Source organism: Myotis myotis, unplaced genomic scaffold (genome assembly GCF_014108235.1).
Source record: "Myotis myotis isolate mMyoMyo1 unplaced genomic scaffold, mMyoMyo1.p scaffold_m19_p_2, whole genome shotgun sequence".
Lineage (NCBI taxonomy): Eukaryota > Metazoa > Chordata > Mammalia > Chiroptera > Vespertilionidae > Myotis > Myotis myotis.
The window spans coordinates 129,524,556-129,543,742 of NW_023416324.1; positions in this window are offsets into that span (position 1 = coordinate 129,524,556).

A 19,187-nucleotide genomic window follows, 5' to 3' on the forward strand; every position below is an offset into this window, starting at 1 on the left:
AGACTCCCCTGCTTTCACCTCGCTAGAGGTTTTTGCTATCTCAGTTTCAGCCGTCCTTGAGCTTTGAGAAACTACTTTTGGCTTGTCGAAAACAGCCTAGGAATCTGCGGGGGCAGAAGGCGCTGGAGGGGAATAGGGAGGCAAAGAGTCTTCTGTTCCCCTACCCACACCGCCGATGGCGGAGAGAGCCTTCGGTATAGGAAGTGCAGGCTCAGGTGGGGCCCCACTTAGGCAGGCTAAGATTAGCAGGTATGAGAGAAAGCGGAAGAGTCTTTCCTTCATGGACCTCTGTTGATCTTATCCTCTGTAATGCTTTCTCCCATGTACTGGGGTCCCAAATGGGGGCTTCTAGCAACCAAGGGTTAAATGCTATTAGGACATCCCAGAGCTTTTGTAGCTCCTTTTCTGTTACTTTTATTCGCCTACTCTGTAACAACGCATGAAGCGCCCGAGCCTGAGGGGCTCCGGCTGAAGGGGGAAGGTTTCCCATCATTACAGAGGGTCATTCACCCAACCTGGAGCTTGCCGTGCCGGGGTCCCTGTTCGGGCGCCAGATGGAACAGGGGATCCCCCAAAGGTGAGGACGAGGGAGCCCAACGCACTGGGGTGTCTGCATGCATGACTCCGGAGACCAGGTTCAGAGACACAGATCTAAGTTTATTGAGGAAGTACAGCTGTATATAAAGGGGTAAGCAGCCAATGCAATAGGGACACGCTTGCTATGTTATCCAATGGGCGTGAGGGTCGGGGCTAAGAGTAGGTGGCTCCTGGAGATTTGTCAGGCGGGCGTTGCCACTTCCTGGTGTGCCAAGGAAGTCTGTTCGCTGGAGTGTCCTCACAGCGTTGCTTCGAATGCAGCACTGAGATAGATCTCCTGAGCTCTGCCCACAACTTACTACTGTCATTTTGTTCATTGTGTTCTGTCAATTTTGCAATTTTTTGTTCTTCTCTTTCTCTCTTGCTCTCTTCCTTCATGATTTGATGGAGTGTGTGTTTGTCCTTTGTAGTAATATGCTTTGATTATTTTTTCTTTATCATTTTTGTATCTACTGTAGGATTTCTCTTTAAGGTAATCATGAATCTTGCACACAACTTCTTATAGTTATAACATTCCACTATAAGCTGATAACAACCCAACTTCAATTTCATAGAAAATCTCTACATTTTCACTACCCTCATCTATGTTATTGATGTAAGAATTTGCTTCCTTTTATATTGTGTATCTGTCAGAAAATTTTTGTGGCTACAGTTATTCTTGACACTTTTGTCTTCAGACACTATTTCTTCAAAACTCTCTAATTCATTTCTAAAGCAAAACTCTCCTGATTTTGTTGACTATCCTTTCTATTCTTATCTTGTTAATTTATTTGTTTTGGTTTTAAAGGTACTTGGGAGTCAACAGGCTGTGAAAAAAAATAAGAGGGTATAAGAATAACAAAATCAAGTACCTTTAACATGGCATAAACATTTTTGACAATCTGGCCTCTACATATTCAACTTCATTTCTAAACCCGATTAAATCACCATTCTTAATTTCTTAACCAAGAACCATTTAGCAGTTACAGCCTCAACAAAATCTTTCTAAAGTGCCTATAGAAGTTGTTATTCAATTTACTGGGCACTCACAGCTCTTATTTGTATATATTTATAGTTGAATGTGTTACATTTGTGTATTGTTTATGTATAAAAATATCTCCCCCATCTTCACTATGTCACAACCTTCTGAATGGCAAGGACATGTCTTTAGTCACTGTCAATCCAGTGAGTAGTGACTAATATAAGCTTTAAAAACTTAACCAATGCATATTTAATAAGTAATGAGTTAATAAGTTAAGTAATAAGTAATGAGTTAATACTCCCTGGGCCTCTTATTAGTAGTATCATCTCGATCATGTCTCTAAACATATTTGTGTCTTTGTTTATTTACCTGAAAAAAAGGTATAATAATTCTTGACCTCCTTAAAATCTCCCAATTGTTGTTTAATATCAAAATAAGAAAATGCATTATAAAAATTTTTATAAATATAAGGTATTATTTTTAGAAAGTAGAACACCTTGAATTTTATGAGTCCATAGTTTTTCTGAAGTTCCAAATAGCACACACATGCATACAGGCATATGTACACACACACACAAATGATATTAAATGCTACCAGATTTATTATTGTTACTAATTCTTACATTTCCTAATGTGCAGAAGAAGTATTAGCTTTGCTATCAAAGGAGAATTGTTAACTTCATTTCACAGAGCTTTTGTGTGTCTTTTTTTTTTCCCTTCTTAAAAAAATATTTATTGCTGAAAGTATTACACATGTCCTCCTTTATCCCCATTTACCCCTTTTAGCTCATCCAGGCCTTCACCATCCTGTTGTCTGTGTCCATGTATGCATATATGCATACAAGTTCTTAGGTTGATTTCTTCCCACCCACCCACCTACCCACCCTGCCTTCCCTCTGAAATTCAACAGTCTGTTCCTTGCTTCTCTGTATCTATTTTGTTCATCAGTTTATTTTGTTCTTTAGGTCATGTGCTACTTGTCTTTCTCTGACTGGCTTATTTTGCTTAGCATAATACTCTTCAGGTCCCTCCATGCTGTCAGGGTTGAATTGTTCAGAGCTCAGATTATACTGCTGCACAGAATTCCATGGTTTAAATGGAATACTATGCGGCAGCTTTTTTATCCATTCATGTACTGATGGCCACTTGAGCACAGAGCTTTTGAATTGTCTTAGTCTACATTATTATTGTTCTCTTTGATTTTAAGTTTCTGAAAGATAAGAAGTATATCTCTATATAGTACATACTATACTATTATACACAGTCAATATAAAAGCATCTTTTTTTAAAAAAAAAAACCACCTTTATATATATATATATATTTTTTTAATTGATTTCAGAGAGGAAGGGAAGGAGAGAGAGATAGAAACATCAGTGATGAGAGAGAATCATTGATCAACTGCCTCTTGCACACCCCCTACTGGGTATTGAGCCTGTAACCCAGGCATGTGCCCTGATCAGGATTCAAACTGTGACCTCCTGGTTCATAGGTCAGTGCTCAATTCCTGATCCACACTGGCCAGGCAAGCATCTTTGTTTTTATCCTCATCTGAGAATGGTTTTATCAATTCTAGAGAGAGAGGAAGGGGAGAAGGGAAGGAGGAAGGGAGGGAGGGAGGGACAGAGAGAGAAAAACATTGCTGTGAGAGAGAAACATTGATCAGTTGCCTCCCATACGTGCTCCAACTGGGAGTTGTACCTCCAATCTTTTGGTGTACGTGATGATAACTCCAACAAACCTAGCTTCCCAGCCAGAGCAAAAAGCATCTTTGATATTGATGATAATTTTGTGAATGTTTATAAACAGGATTAAAAGTAATAAAAAAACTAATATGCAATAAAAAAAATCAGGCAGTGGTCCTTATGATTCCCATTGCAAAATTTCTACACAGAATGGTATTTTGGCTAGCTTAAATTGTACCAATTGATGAATTGTTGAGAGCTCAGATTTTTTTATTATTGTACTGTATATGAACTAAGCAGTGCTTTTGGCATTCTGCAAACTGTTAAATTTTACAAATGAAATGCACAGCTGGAATATAACTTTATCTCTGCTTCCAGCAATCTTTCAGATGCCTTTAATCCAAGTGACAGAAAGAAAATTTAAATTTTAAAAGTTAAAGAAAACAAACAGTAAGATTACTGAAGTGTTTTAAATATATGTCAAATTTTTCATCATTCATTGGTTTTACAGATGCAACCTCAGTACTATTGCTCATGTCACTGATGAAGTCATGCTATATAAAGCACAACTCGATCAAATTCAGGAGAGTTAACAGAGTGATATTCTTTGTCAGAGATGGAATTAACAAGTACAGATTCTGTGGAAACTGAAAACCTTCAGAAATGACACCACACCTTTGTAGGGCCCAAAATGACATTATTATCAGGAAGGAATGCCAAATTATTGCTCTAAAGAATTATACAAATGCAGTGTAAATCTTTAAATTCTGCACATATTTATTTGCCTCACAATTGAGGAGCTCTCAAGAGAGAGACCCCAGCTAAGATGTAAAGCAGTAGCCCTCTGAATGAATCAGAGAACCTGTGAAAGCTGTACTAAATACATACACATGTAAGACATTATTGTTAGTATTGATACCAACTGGTCTAGAGACCAGAGAGTTTGTGATGGGAACTTTAAAAATAATCCATGTACAAGGTGTTGGGGCTGATGGAAAGGTGACAATGAGAAGTTATATCCAGTGGTTAGCAAAGCAAGATTGTGTATTCCCTATGCTTCAGCCAGCCTGCCAGTATGCCACCATGCAGGCTGCTCATAGAGTTGAGAATTCAGGAGAAAATGAAAAAAAACCATATGGTAAATCAAGAAGCTAAAAGCAGAATTGACACTTGGGAATTAAAGTCAGCATAAGTACTGTTTCCAGGAAAGACCACTACCACTGATTGATTGGTTCACTAATGACCAGTAGCAGTTAAAGGTGAAAGGAAGTTAGGATCCAAGAGCCTGCTAGAAGAAGATAGGCTAGAAACTTAGAAATGTTGCCAAGGAAACACGTGAATGAGTAAATATGAATTAAGGATAAAGTGAATTTAAAAAGATGTTTCTAGGAAATGAAAAATAGACATAAGCTACTATATCAAAAAGAAAACCTACAAAATTTTAAATTTAACAAATAATCTTTATCATCCTTTGGAAAATCCAATTTTTTTATTATTATTTAGAGGGGTGATAATAATCCCTGGTGGAATGACAAATGGGTTTTAGCTCTTATCTCTCCATGTATCTAAGGCTATTTGAAGTAATAGTCAAAGTATTTTTTTGAGCATATAATTATAAACTAGAGGCCCAGTGCATGAAATTTGGGCACTCAGGGGGGCCCCTCAGCCCAGTCTGTACCCTCTCGAAGTCCTGGAGCTCATGGGAGGGGGCCTAAGCCGTCAATCGGACATCCCTAGTGCTGCTGCTGAGGACTGCGCTCGCCAGCCATGAGCCCGGCTTCTAGTACCCTGACCACCAGGGGACAGCTCCTGCCTTGAGCGTCTCCCCCCTGGTGGTCAGTGCACATCATAGCAACCAATCATTCCCCCTTTTGGTCAATTTGCATATTAGTTTTTTATTATATAGGACTAGAGGCCCAGTGCACGAAATTTGTGCCCCGGGGGGGAGGGGGTTGTGTCCCTCAGCCCAGCCTGCACTCTCTTCAATCTGGGACCCCTTGAGGGATGTCCAACTGCCCATTTAGGTGCCTAACAGCCTGGTTCCCCCCCAACTGCCCTCCCTTGCAGGCCTGGTCACCCCCTACTGCCCTCCTAAAGGGGCAGTCGGACATCCATCTCACAATCCAGTACCACTGGCTCCCAACCGCTCGCCTGCCTGACTGCTTGATTGCCCCTAATGTCTTCTGCCTGCCAGCCTCATCAACCGCTAACCACTCCCCTGCCAGCCTGATCAACGCCTAATGCTCCCCTGCCAGCCCGATTGCCCCTAACTGCCCTCTCCTGCCAACCTGATCACCCTAACTGCTCTCCGCTGCCAGCCTGGTCACCCATAACTGTCCTTCCCTGCTGGCCTGGTCCCCCCCAACTGCCCACCTAGTGTGAGGGAATGGTTCATAGCTTATTCATGCAACACACAACCTGTACCACCCACATATACGTCTTTAACTCTAAGTAAATAAGAAACAGACTACATAATAATGGTATTGGAAAAAGCAGTGGATTAGGAGTTATAAAATCCTTGTTCAGATCACAGGATTGCTAGCTCCTAGCTGGATTACATTATTCAAATGAATCAATTTCTCTGAATCTTAGTGTCCTTATTAACAAAATGGTGATAATAATATTCATCTTCCAAACTTAAACAGTTGTCTGAATTAATCAAAGAATATTTTCTAAAATGTCAGGTTTTATAGAAATGCACATTATTATTTAAAACTAGAGGCCTGGTGCATGAATTCATGCAAGGGTGGGGTCCGGCCAGCCCACCTTGACCAGGGTAGATCTGGCTGGGCCGGCCGGGGGAAGGGGCAACGAGAGGTTGGCCAGCCAGCCCCACCCCCAATTGGGGTGGGGGTGCCTATCAGGGGTGGGGCCGGCTGGGGGGAGGGGCCTAGCGAAGACCCACTGAGCTGGAGCTGATCATGGGCCCCAGGAAGGACGGCCTCAGCAAGGAAACAGAAACCACCAGAAGGCTCTGCAAACAGGCCCTGAGCTCCCTTTGGCCAGGCGGACTCAGAGCTGGTGTCTCTGTGTGCACATTAGACACAGACCTGGCACTTGCCTTTGTCGGTTAAATCCATTGCATCGAAAAACTTGTTCCCCTTTTGCTCTTTGGGCCCTTACAACAAATACAGGCCAATTGGAAGACGCAGGCCTCGGTGGCAGAGCCAGGCCCTACAGTCACCCAGATTTAGGCCTAAGACAACTGGGTAGCAATCTCCACAGAACAGAACACACTGTTTTAGAGTCTTAATTCTCCTCCTAAAATGTGCCCAACTCCTCCTCTTTAGCTGGGACAAACTGAACTAAGGAACCAAAGACTGGGTTTGCTTTGAGGAGGGCTCCACTGGGAGCTGGCTGGTGGCAAGGCCCCTCACAGGCGGCTGCCTTCCCCCAAAGCTTGGTGTGCTCTGAGTTGGTCCATTTCAGGCAGTGCTGGGTCCTGGGCTGCTGGTCAGGGGGCAGGTCCACAGGGTTTCTCTCCACTGCCTTCCTGGCCTCCCTGGCAGTACTCTCCAGCTTGGCGCACCAGGCAGCTGTCACTAGAGCCAGGACTTGGAGAGCAAAGGGACTGGCCCCTGCCAAGAAGGATGTGCAGGTGACCTGGCCAAGCCACCCACACCGCTTCTCAGTCTCTCTCGTGTGGATCGGGCCAAAGCCCACTCCCCAAGACTGGCGCCACATGGGGAGGGTCACAGCAGGGAGAGGGGCGCCCTGACCTGCCAGCCTTGGTGACGATCATCTCAGGGCCCATCTGATTTAATTCATCCCACAGAGCCTTCATCTCAAGCTGCACGCTCATGCTGGCCACCTTTGTGTTCTTTACCGGCACCTTGGCAATGGTCACACAACTGGCACCGGGGCCCTTGGGCTCAGTAGCAGTGCTGGTAATGGCCCGTGTCATAGTGACTTCTTGTTCCAGTCATTCCCGCATAATGGTTGCTGTGCTTTTATTATATAGACTAGAGGCCCGGTGCACAAAAATTTGTGCACTCGGGGGGAGGGGATCCCTCAGCCCAGCCTTCCCCCTCTCACAGTCCGGGAGCCCTCAGGGGATGTCCTAGGCGGGGGAGCAGGCCTAAGATGCAGTCTGGCCTCCTTCTGCAGGAGGCAACTGGCTGACCATGGGAAGGCACCACCCCTACTACCCCCTTGCTGCTGCTGCCACTGGCCCAGTCGCCTCTGCAGGGGGCAACTGGGCCAATCAGGAAGGTGATGCCCCCATCACGCCGCTGCTGCCGCTACTGCTGGCCACCGCTAAGCCTCGGCCCGGCCCTCACAGCAGCCACCACCATGACATCTCACAAACTTCGAACTCAAGAGAACGCAACATATAACTGACCATGTCCGAAAACAGGTTCAGGTAGGAATATTCCTACTGTGTCTAGAGTTTGTCCTTGTGATTTATTAATTGTCATTGCAAATGCTGGCATCATGGGAAACTGTTGTCGAATCCATTTAAATGGGAGCCCAGTGTCAGACGGGGACAAATCAATTCTTGGAATCAGATCAACTTCTCCTTCCACAGATCCTGTTAATACTTCAGCTTCGATTATGTTAGGTCACAATCTTTTGATAATAAATCTAGTACCATTACAAAGACCCCATTTACTATTAAGATTTCTCAGAAGCATGATGATTGCACCTACTTTCAATTTTAATTCATGACATAGCATTCCTGAAGGATAATACCATTAAGAAATTTGATGGGAAAATTTTCCTTTTCGGCATCATCTGTTGAATCAATGGAATCATCACTCCATCGAGTATATCCAAAATTTCTTCATTTAAGTTATGAACTTGCTCATTTTTCAGACAAAGAATTGCATGTTTAGATATATTTTTAATATTAGCTATAGATATACTATTTCCAAAGGTAGGTTCAATAATGGATGTGTTACAAATCATTTCACAGGAAATTTCAGTAATATCCATTTCTAAATGAAAACTGCTATCAAGTTTACCATCTCCAAGTTTTACTATAAGCAGAATCCTCTGATCTCATATGTGTTGTAAGAGACAACTTTCTGAAACATCCCCAAACACTACAGTACTTTAAACTTGTTTGTACTATGGCTGATCGCATAGCATGTGGCACAACACTAAGACATTGTCGAAAATCTCCTCCAAGAACTTTCCCACCAAATGCAACATTCAAATTCATAATTTCTCTTAGTAATCTGTCTATGGTATTTATAGCATGACTGGATGCCATGGTGCATTCATCAATAATGACAAGTTGGGCCTTTTCAATGGTTTTAGCAACTTCACTCTTTATATTGAGTCTAGAAATTGAAGTTTCATTTAATGGAATTGATAATTTATATTGCGAATGAAAGGTTCTTCCACAGAAGTAAATTTGCAGCAATTCCTGTAGATGCTGGGCTTGGGGTGCTGGCGGTTTGAAGGCTGGCCACACCCCCAATTGTGTCAGGGGTCCCCTCTGGGGCACTGGGCCGGCCTGTGCTAGGGTCCACTGGTGGTTTGAAGGTCGGCCATGCACCCGATAGTGGCGGGGGTCCCCTTTGGGGTGTTGGGCTGGCCTGGGCTAGGGGCCATAGGTGGTTTGAAGGCTGGCCATGCCCCTGATCATGGCTGGGGGGTTCCCTAATGGTGACCGTTTGTTTGCTCATTTCAGTCTTGTTGCCTCTTGGCCTTTTATTATTATGATATTAATGAAACTATCAGATAACCATGTTGTTACATATATGGCATCCTATATCATGTAGCTTTAGTTCCAAAGCTAGAAGTATCTGTTTAATAAATGAACTATTCTTTTGGTTCAGTAAATAGCCATAATGTTACCATTGTTGAAAAATACTAAGTTTATACTAATTCATAATTCTATATATTAGATTTTGAAATCGCAGTGGACCCCATTCTTCCTAATATTCTTTTAAAAAATGTTTCTATTTTCCCAGTGAATTGATTCTGTGTTATGATAGAAAATATCCACAGTTTCTAAGCTGTAGTAGACTGCCAGTCTCAGTAGAGAGAAGTAATGTAGAAAGCAGAAGTATTCTGATTCAAGAACCTCTTGTCCACGCACAGTCTACTTTGCAGCTCATCCTCCTTTTTAGGACCTCTAGATGTTGAATGCTCTAGGAGTCTCCCTTCAACCTCCTTCCTTGTTTATCCACACTCAGGTTGACCCAACAGTTCCCATGGCTTAAAAAACTTAGTTTTCCAGATCTGTAGCCCCAGCCCTGAATTGCCCATGATCTTTAGCCTTAGATACAAATGGCTCTGCCGCATCTTTCTGTATATGTCTAGTCTACATCTCACAATAAACATGTCCCAAATCAACTTCTCAGTGTTCCATCTAAACTTGTTCCACTCAAAAATCTTTTCTGTTTTTCTTATAGTACCAATAAAACACTGGTTGCTTAGGCCAAAAATATGGGTGTTATTCTTTTTTAAATTAAATTTATTGGGGTGATATTGGTCACCATGATCATATAGGTTTTAGGCATGGGTTTCTATGTTATAAGATCTGTATATTGCACCCAAAGTCATCTCTTCTCCCTCTTGACCCCTCTTTTCTCCTCTCACCCCCATTTAATTCATCAGCAAGTCCTATTGGTCCTACCTAGTATATATCCCTTATTATGCACTATAAAATGCTACATGATTGGATCTCTGGCCACTATATCAAGCTCATCTATGTAAAATATGTATTTTCATTTATCACTTTTCTTAGCACAAAGTCCTTCTTGAAATTATAATTATTTGTTTATCTATTTATTGTCTCTCTCGCCTATTACAGAAGGACTTTTTCACTTTTATCCTCAGATCCATACTTAGAATGCTGGCTATCACATTGTATACATTCAATAATACTTATGAATGAGTGAATTCATAGCCATAATATGAACGGCCTTAGAATTGATGAGCATCAGGTTGACAACAATACATGATCATCAGTGTGCTAGATGTGCTTTTATAAACACATTCTTTGTTTATAAAATACATTTTTGGTGTTCCTTTTGAATACATAGAGCAAAAATGTCATATCATTTCAAAGAAATAATTCTACCTATTTTCAACTCAAGGTAATGCTATAAGAATGAAAGTTCTCAAAAATGAAGTAAGGAAAAGTCATTTTGTTTATGTTTGAATAATCCATTTCTCCAATCATCCTGCCCTACCTCTTGAATTTTTTATAGTTAGGAACATATTTTGTCTTTCCTCCCATAGTCAAAAATGATGTTCAGAGTGGATTATAGTGATCATAAGAAATATTAATATGCCAAATCATTTCAAATTGTGCAATAAAAATATGTTATGATAATAAATCTGTTTTTTTTTTACTCTTCACAATGTCTTATTCACCATAATAAATTAACTTTTCAGTGTGAGTTGCATCTTTCACCAGAAAAGTAGTGTGTATTTAAGATCTTAAAGTTATTTTTTATATATTTAGAGAATTCTAAATAATACTCATCTGGGTGGTTCTGACCTGACTGAAAGTGAATTTTATACTCTACTGTAGTATTTATTTGCCTTGGCCTGCAATAAATTAATTACCAGGAAATGTGTAAAAAATATGCTTTGTATAATCCCTGGTTTCTCTCTCCTGAGTTTATTTAGGTAATTACTAAAGAATGTCACAATGTTTTTAGAGTCAAATTTAATCTCCTAATCATGGATCTTGTTCTTCCTCCCATATTCTATGTGTCAATTGATAGTACCTTCTTTTATCTAGTCTCAAGCTAAAAGAGTAATTCCTTAATGCCTGGCTGTCCTTCATGTCCTATATCAAATGAGTCACTATATCCTCTCAGTTCTGCTTACAGAATATCTCTGGCATCTATTTCCTTCTCCAGCACCATGACTCTTAAAGTTTGACTCATTCTAGTCTTATAGAGACACATTCACCTGTCTTCTCTCTTCACCATCTCTTCTCCATAAAACCAAAGGAGAGTCAGCTCAGAGTCATATCCCAAAGTCCTGAAAGGCAGTAGGATTTTGAGAATGCGCAATCATCTTGCTAATATGCACTAAATTGCAGAGATGTTACTTGAGGTAGGAGGCTCTACCAAAAGAATATGAATTGTGATACCAGAGACGCAGGGTTTTAGATCCTGTCTCTGCCTCTACCAGTGGATCATCTTGGGCGAATTTATCTCTCTGGAACCATATTTAACTTTGAGATAAGACTTCACACTTCATAGGGTTGTCCTGAAAACTAAATAAGATAATGTGTACTGAAAGGTATTTCCTCACATGTGTTGGATGCTCACCAGATGTTAGTTCTCTTGCATTCTCCTACCACTTTTAGGCACCATCATGTTAATGAAACACACCTGCAGAAACTTTCTTAGCCCTCTTGTACTGATTGATATCTTGTACTAAAGACTTCCTTACTTCTCAATGAGGATAAAGGAACCTGAGTGAAATCCTGTTCTGTCTAAGGAAACCATTTGCTTCTGCAAATCTTCATTCTACAATAGTTGAAAATGATTTCTCTTCATGTTGTTTTCTTCCTTTAATATATATCAATGAGTTCCCCTAGATTACAAATAAAAATACAGATTTCTTAGCCTTCTCTACCTAATCATATTTTTAAAAACTCAGCTCTGATACTCATTCTTTTAACTACTTGGCTTTTTCATAAAGTTTATGGTCTTTTTTAAAATATATTTTATTGATTTTTTTACAGAGAGGAAGGGGAGAGGGATAGACAATTAGAAACATCGATGAGAGAGAAACATCGATCAGCTGCCTCCTGCACACTCCGCACTGGGGATGTGCCTGCAACCAAGGTACATGCCTTTGACCGGAATCGAACCTGGGACCTTTCAGTCCACAGGCTGACACTCTATCCACTGAGCCAAACCGGTTAGGGCAAGTTCATGGTCTTTACTGCTCTGTGCCCTACATGGCCAGTCTGTGCAATTAGAATTCCATTCCCTCCTTGTATGTTTGGTAAATCCTAATATTCTCAGATAAAATCCTCTATAAAGCTTTATCAACCTTTGCTGCATCTCAGGAAATCAGTTTTTCCCAGCTTAGTATTCCCATTACAGTTTTTATAAAATACTTTTTTATTTTTCAATTACAGGTATTATATAATATTAGTTTCTAGTGTACAACCCTATGATTAGACATTTATATAACTTATGAAGTGATCACCCTGATAAATCTAGTACCGATCTGAAACCATACTGTAATAGTTATTATAATATATTCCCTATGCTGTGTTTTATATCCCTGTGACCATTCTGTAACTACCAATTTGTATTTCTAAAACCCTTCACTTTTCTTCACCCATCCCCCAATGGCCCTCTCATCTGACAACTATCAAAATGTTCTCTGCTTTCACGAGTCTATTTGTTTACTTTGTTTTTTAGATTCTAAATATAAGTGAAATATCTGGCATTAGTTTTCTCTGTCTGACTTATTTCACTCAGCAAAATACCCTCTACATCTATCCATGTTGTTGCAGATGGCAATATTTGATTCTTTTATATATGTGCACCACTTCTTTTTTTTTCTTTTTTGTTAGTTCTCATTTGAGGATATTTTTTTCATTGATTTTTAGAGAGAGTGAAAAGGAGGAGGGAGAGAAAGAGAGAAAGAAACATCAATGTGACAGACACACATCGATTGGTTGCCTTCAGCACATGCCCAAACTGGGGCTGGGGATTGAACCTGCAACCCAGGTATGTGCAGTTGACTGGGAATTGAACCTGTCACCCTTTCGTATGCAGGCTGACGCTCTAACCACTGAGCACACTAGCCAGGGCTATATGCACTACTTCTTTATCCATTCATCTATTGATGGACACTTAGGTTGCTTCCATATCTTGGCTGTTGTAAATAATGCTTCAATAAACATATGTATGCATATGTCTTTTTGATTTAGTGCTTTGGGTTTCTTTGGATAAATATCCAGAAGTGGAATTGCTGGGTCTTTTTTTTGTCTCTTGTCTTACCTTTGTCTTCTATTTTGTCTGGTTTAAGTATTGCCACCCCAGTGTTTTTTGTTTGTTTCCCTTTTCATGAAGTATCTTTTTCCATCCCTCACTTTCAATCTGTGTGTCTTTTTATATGAAGTGAGTTTTTTTTAAGTATACAGCATATGTAAGGGGTTTGTTTTGTTATCCATTCAGCCACCTTATGTCTTTTGATTGGAGCATATAATACATTTGCACTTAAAATAATTATTGATAGAAGTATTTTTATTGCCATTTTACTGTTCCTATTTTTTATCTTATTTTTCTTCTCCTCAAAGAAGACCCTTTAACTTTTCTTGGAATACTGGTTTGGTGGTGATGAACTCCTTTAGATTTTTTCTTGTCTGGAAAGCTCTTTATCCTTCCTTTGATTCTAAATAATAGTTTTGCTGGGTAGAGTAATCTTGGTTGTAAGTCCTTGCTTTTCATCACTTTGAATATTTCTTACCAATCCTTTCTGCCCTGAAAAGTTTCTGTTGAGAACTCAGCTAACAGTCTTATGGGACCTCCCTTGAAGGTAGCTAACTGCATTTCTCTTGCTGCTTTTAAGATTCTATCTTTGTCTTTAAACTTGTGCATTTTAATTGTGATGTGTCTTGGTGTGGTCCTCTTTGGATTCATCTTGTTTAGGACTCTCTGCACTTTCTGGATTGTATACCTATTTCCTTCACCAGGTTAGGGAAGTTTTCTGTCATATTTTCAAATAGGTTTTCAATTTCTTGCACTTTCTCTTCTCCATTCTGCACCCCTATGATACAAAAATTGGTTTGTTTGAAGTGGTCCCAAAGGCTCTTTACACTATCCTCATTTTTAATTTTTTTTCTTTTTGCTGTTCTGATTTGGGTGTTTTCTGCTTCCTTATCTTACAAATTTCTGATTTGACCTTCTGCTTCATTTACTCTACCATTGATTCCCTGTAATGTATTCTTTATTTCAGTTAGTGTATTCTTTACTTCTGACTGATTCTTTTGTATGTTCTCTATCTCTTTGTTTCCTAATCTCTTTGTTGACATTCTCATTAAGTTTCTCTACCCTTCCCCTAAGTTCATTAACATCCTTATAACCAATATTTTGAACTTTGCATTTGGAAGATTGCTTGTCTTCATTTTGTTTAGTTCTTTTTCTGGTGTTTTGCTCTGTTCTTTTATTTGGTACATGTTTCTTTGTCTCTTCATTTTTGCTGTCTCCCTGTGATTGTTTCAAGGTATTAGATATATCTGCGACATCTCCCAGTCTTGGTAGAGTGGTCTAATGTAGTAGGAGTCCTGTAAGGTCCAGTGACACAGACACCCAAGCTAGGCCCTCCAAGTGTGCCCCTCATTTGGGCTTCTGTAGTTGAGCCTTGATTGCTGTTGGCACCTCAATGAGAGGTATTTACTTATCAGCTGTAAGGACTGTGGAGCATCTGCTGTGAATATGATCCCACAGAACAGAACTCACTTCAACAGGGCTCAGGTATTGGCCAAGTCTATTTGTTGAGTATGTCACTCATGTAAATGGTTAGGTGATACTTTGGCATGGTCTGAAGCTGTCCACTTGGTGCGCTGATTCTGGGGCCTCCTGGGAGGTGCAGACCAAGGTTAGCCACCACTTGTGTCCTGCCCAGGCCACCCGACATGAACTGCAAAGAGTTCTGCAGATGGCTGCTACTTGTGCTAGACTTGGAGGTTCCAAATAGAGGCTAAGCTGTGAACCAAGGCCATCTGCCAATAGTGCCAGACCTGAGGTCACTTAGTAAGAGGTACAGGTACGCCAAGGCTAGGTGCTGCTTGTTTGAGAGAATTTAGGAAAGTCAGCAACGTAAGCCAAGACTGGCTGTGTGTATGGAAAAGCCACTGGAAACAGCTTAAGTGGGCCCAGAAGTTGGGTGGTGTAGAGTGTCAGAGAATCACCTGGGTGGGCACACAGTGTGAGCCAGGTTGATTGAGACTCAGATATGGTACCCCCATGCTTGCTCTGTTAGGGGAAGGCTCAGCAAAGGAACAATGGCCTCTGCCAGCGCTTTTGTCTGGAAGACAGCTGTCCCCCAGCTCTTACCCTGATGCCAGACACTTCAATTCCTCCCTACACGTCTCTGGAGCCTTTCAAGCTGCTTCCCTAGCATTGGAGCTCAGAGCCAGTGAGTCCAAGTAAGTCCATGCATTTGGCCCTTTAAGAGGAGCACCTGGTACTGCAGCAGGCCTTAGTCTCACTCAGCCACATTCCCTGCTGTACAGGGCAAACTAAGGTTAGGTGCTGCTTGTTTGAGAGATTTTAGGAAAGTCAGCAGCATGAGCCAAGACTGGCCAATGGTTTTCACAGCCAAAAGTTATAAGCACTTCTCTTCCTGGAACCATGGGTTGGGGGCCCTGGTATGTGGCTAGAACTCCTTGCTCCTTACATGGGTGTGGGCCAGCCTATTTAGCTTCTCCACCCCCTTCTAGCAGTTTCACGGTGGCTTCTTCTCTATATCCTTAGTAATAAGGCTTCTGTTCATCTAGGTTTCAGGTGGTTCTGAATGATGGTTGTTCTGTAGTTGATGTGGTTGTGGGAGGTTCTGAGTACCACGTTTACCTACACTGCCATCTTGACCAGAAGCACTCTTTACACTTTGATGTGTCTCTATAAGCATGTATCTTGTAATGTTCCTTCTATCTCTATACTATTTGTCTTATCCAATATCATACAAATTCCTTGAATGGATAACAGTACCACAGTATCTAGAATGTACTTGAAGGTCCATAAAATATTAATGGATAATGAAGGTTTTATTTTCATTATTATTGAAAAATCTTTTCTTTTCTTAGATTTTCTTTGTCAAACTGTGCCATCATTTTGTATTCTATATCTTAAACAAATATGATTTATATGCAATTGCTATTTTCATATAATTCAGAACACCAAGATTTAAAAACCTAGATGCATACTCTGGTATGTGTACTTATTTTATTTGCATGAAAATAAGATTCAGCCATTGAGATTTCAAAGTTGAGAAATTTCAAAGCCCTGTTAAAATAAAACCTTAGAAAAATTAATCATATTTAGGCAGTTTATTAAATAAATAAATTGGAAAGCAATGAAGCATAGTTTTAATAAACTTCAAAATAAACACTCATTACCAGAGTTCTTTCATATTGAAAGTTTATTTCAGAAAATATATATCCCTACCTTGATAGTCCTAAGGGGAGAAAAACCCCTTACTTGGAAAAAGATGAAAAGATATAAGAATAACTGACATCTAGCTATTGTACCAGTTTTAGCCTCAGTACAGCCAGGACAAAGGGCACCACACATACCTAGATCTATATACTTCTCCCCTACAGTACATAATGAACTTCTGTGGTTCCCTGCACAGGATCTTCAGCATTGAGGTCAAGGTAAGAGAGAGGAGAGAATTTAAACATCTGGCCAATAAGCCCACCTTCCTGTACATCTAGACCAGAAGGTTTGAAAATTTTAATAATTCCATCTGGGAATAGGGAGGCAATTGAACTGTCTCCATACTTGTGATGTATGTTATATTATTTACATTATTTTAAGGTCCTTTTATAAATTCTTTTCCATCTCTTAAGAAATCTGATAGGTTAACATATATCTCTACATTCTTCAGTTTGGGCATGAGAATTTTCAAAATCCCACTTTGTAAAATAACAGATGAAGTGGGAACTTTGTACTTTCTGACATAACACCAGCTGTTCAATTAGTTAAGCATTAAAAAATCTCATGCTTGAGGAAAGATAAGAATTTTTTAGGCCCTTTTTATTACTTGAAAATGAATTTTATTTTATAAAAAATTCAATTTAAGTATAAATATAACTCTTAATTATCTGTAACAATGGTGAATAGAAAATTGAAATCTATAGATAATCCAAAATTTTATTTTAAAAAGCACATTGAATTTTAGTTCCCAATGAGCTTCTTAATTTGCTCAGAGCTGAAAATTAATTTGTGTGGATTCTATCTTTTTAAATATGGCACCTCACCCATGGAGGAGGAGCTGACCAGCAGTAAATTAGTTACTAGGAGAAAGTAGTGGGGGAAAGTGAAATCATAAATCAAAGGACTCGAGTCAAACACAAAATTCATATCTAAGCCCTGGAAATTCAATATGAAATAAATCTGCATTTTGACTTTTATAATATAAATAGACATTCTAAGAACTAAATACAAAGCATATTGAGTGTGAATTTTCTAAAAAGGATCTTTTCTTGTCATTTGAAAATATAGATTAGTACTTTTTGGCTTAACTTTCTGGATTAGGAAATACAAATAACTATCTCATATTTTATCAATCCATTTGTTCCCAAGCAACAAAACAATACAAACAAAAACAAAAACATTTTCTCTGTTTCCCTTCTGGATTTTTTAAGTGTAGTTTATTAACAGAAAATCATTTCAAAGGTAGACGAGTAATGTTTTTTTATTTGCTGTGCAAAGTCAGAATGCAAAAAGAAACAAACAAGTCAATAAGATCTGTTCTGATGCTATCTTTGGTTCTGCCTCTCTCTTTGGAAAGGATCACCACCCAACCAGCTCCAAACAATAGAGCAAACACAGCAGCAACCACAGATGGCTTCTTTTAACAAGCTCACCAACACTTCCTTCTGTGCATTGAAAAAAAACCTCTGTTTTGTCTCCAAAATCTGATATTTTGGTTGAGTGACTTCATGCGAATGATCCATTTGATTTCTAAAAGGATATTTATTTCCATTTATTATCATTTGTATGTAACATGCAGAATCTGAAATCCAGCATTGAAATTGTCAAATGAAGCATACATGACATGTTGAATGTGCCTACAGGAATTATCTTCTTTCTTAATAAGCTAAAACTCAAATCCTCCATTCATGAGAAGGCGTTTGGAGCAGTACCCCTCACAATCTCCCTCCTGGGAGTTCCCATTTCCTTAGGGATCCCTTGATTACCTTTCCCTAGAGTGAGTGGGACTGAGAAGCACTGCATCTAGGTGTTCACACTTGACTTCCTTTCCAAGAATGTAAATTACTACTCTTTGCTGCTTGGAGTAAACAAGACACACGTTATTCTCATGGAGATAATAAACAGGTCCTCCTTTGGAAAGGAGTCATCCTTAAACTGTCTGGGCCCTGGTCAGGTGGCTCAGTTGATCGGAGCATCATCCCACACACAGTTTGCAGGTTTGATTCCTGGTTGGGGCACATGCCAGGGTTGTGAGTTCTATCTCCAGTCAGCATACACACAGAAGGCAACTGATTGATTTCTCTCTCTCACCTCTCTCTCTCTCTCTCTCTCTCTCTCACACACACACACACACACACACCTATCTCTCTCTCTCTCTCTCTCTCTCTCTCTCTCTCTCTCTCTCTCTCTCTCATCAATAAAAAGACATATCCTTGGGTGAGGATTAGAAATAAATAAATGAATAAATAAATTCTGTGTGAAAATTATGGAGACCTTCTGTTTAATCAAAGGTGTATTCAATTTGTAAATACTTTGGAAATTACTGATATCCTCAGTTAAAACCAATAATTGATGTTTGCAAAAGAAATATAGTCATGATCTCAATGAAATAACTACTATACTTTATTTTTAAATTTTAACCCAAAAATAGTCTTTAGTCTGACATATACAATAAACTTAACCTTCAGACTTATATACAAAATAGAGTCCTATTATTAGATTAGAAAATGACATTTTTATTTTTAAAATAATTTGGCAGAGCACAAAAACTAAATTCTCCCTGGGCATTTAAGTTTAATGTACATACAAGTGTTTTGTAGTATATATGTTACTTTAGAAGACAATTCTGGAGGATCTGTGGGCCCCTTGAAATTATTTGCAAAAATGTCATGTTTTTATGTATCTCACCTTGGTGGTGAGGGGGGGGGAGTAAAACAACCTTTCCTCAAAACCATGGCACAAAGTAAATTCCACTTACTGTATATAAAGTCCCCTATGCATGTGTGGTTTTTAATACTGAGAAATATCTTGTCTATGGACTCACTGAAATGTATGAAAAATTAGATGAG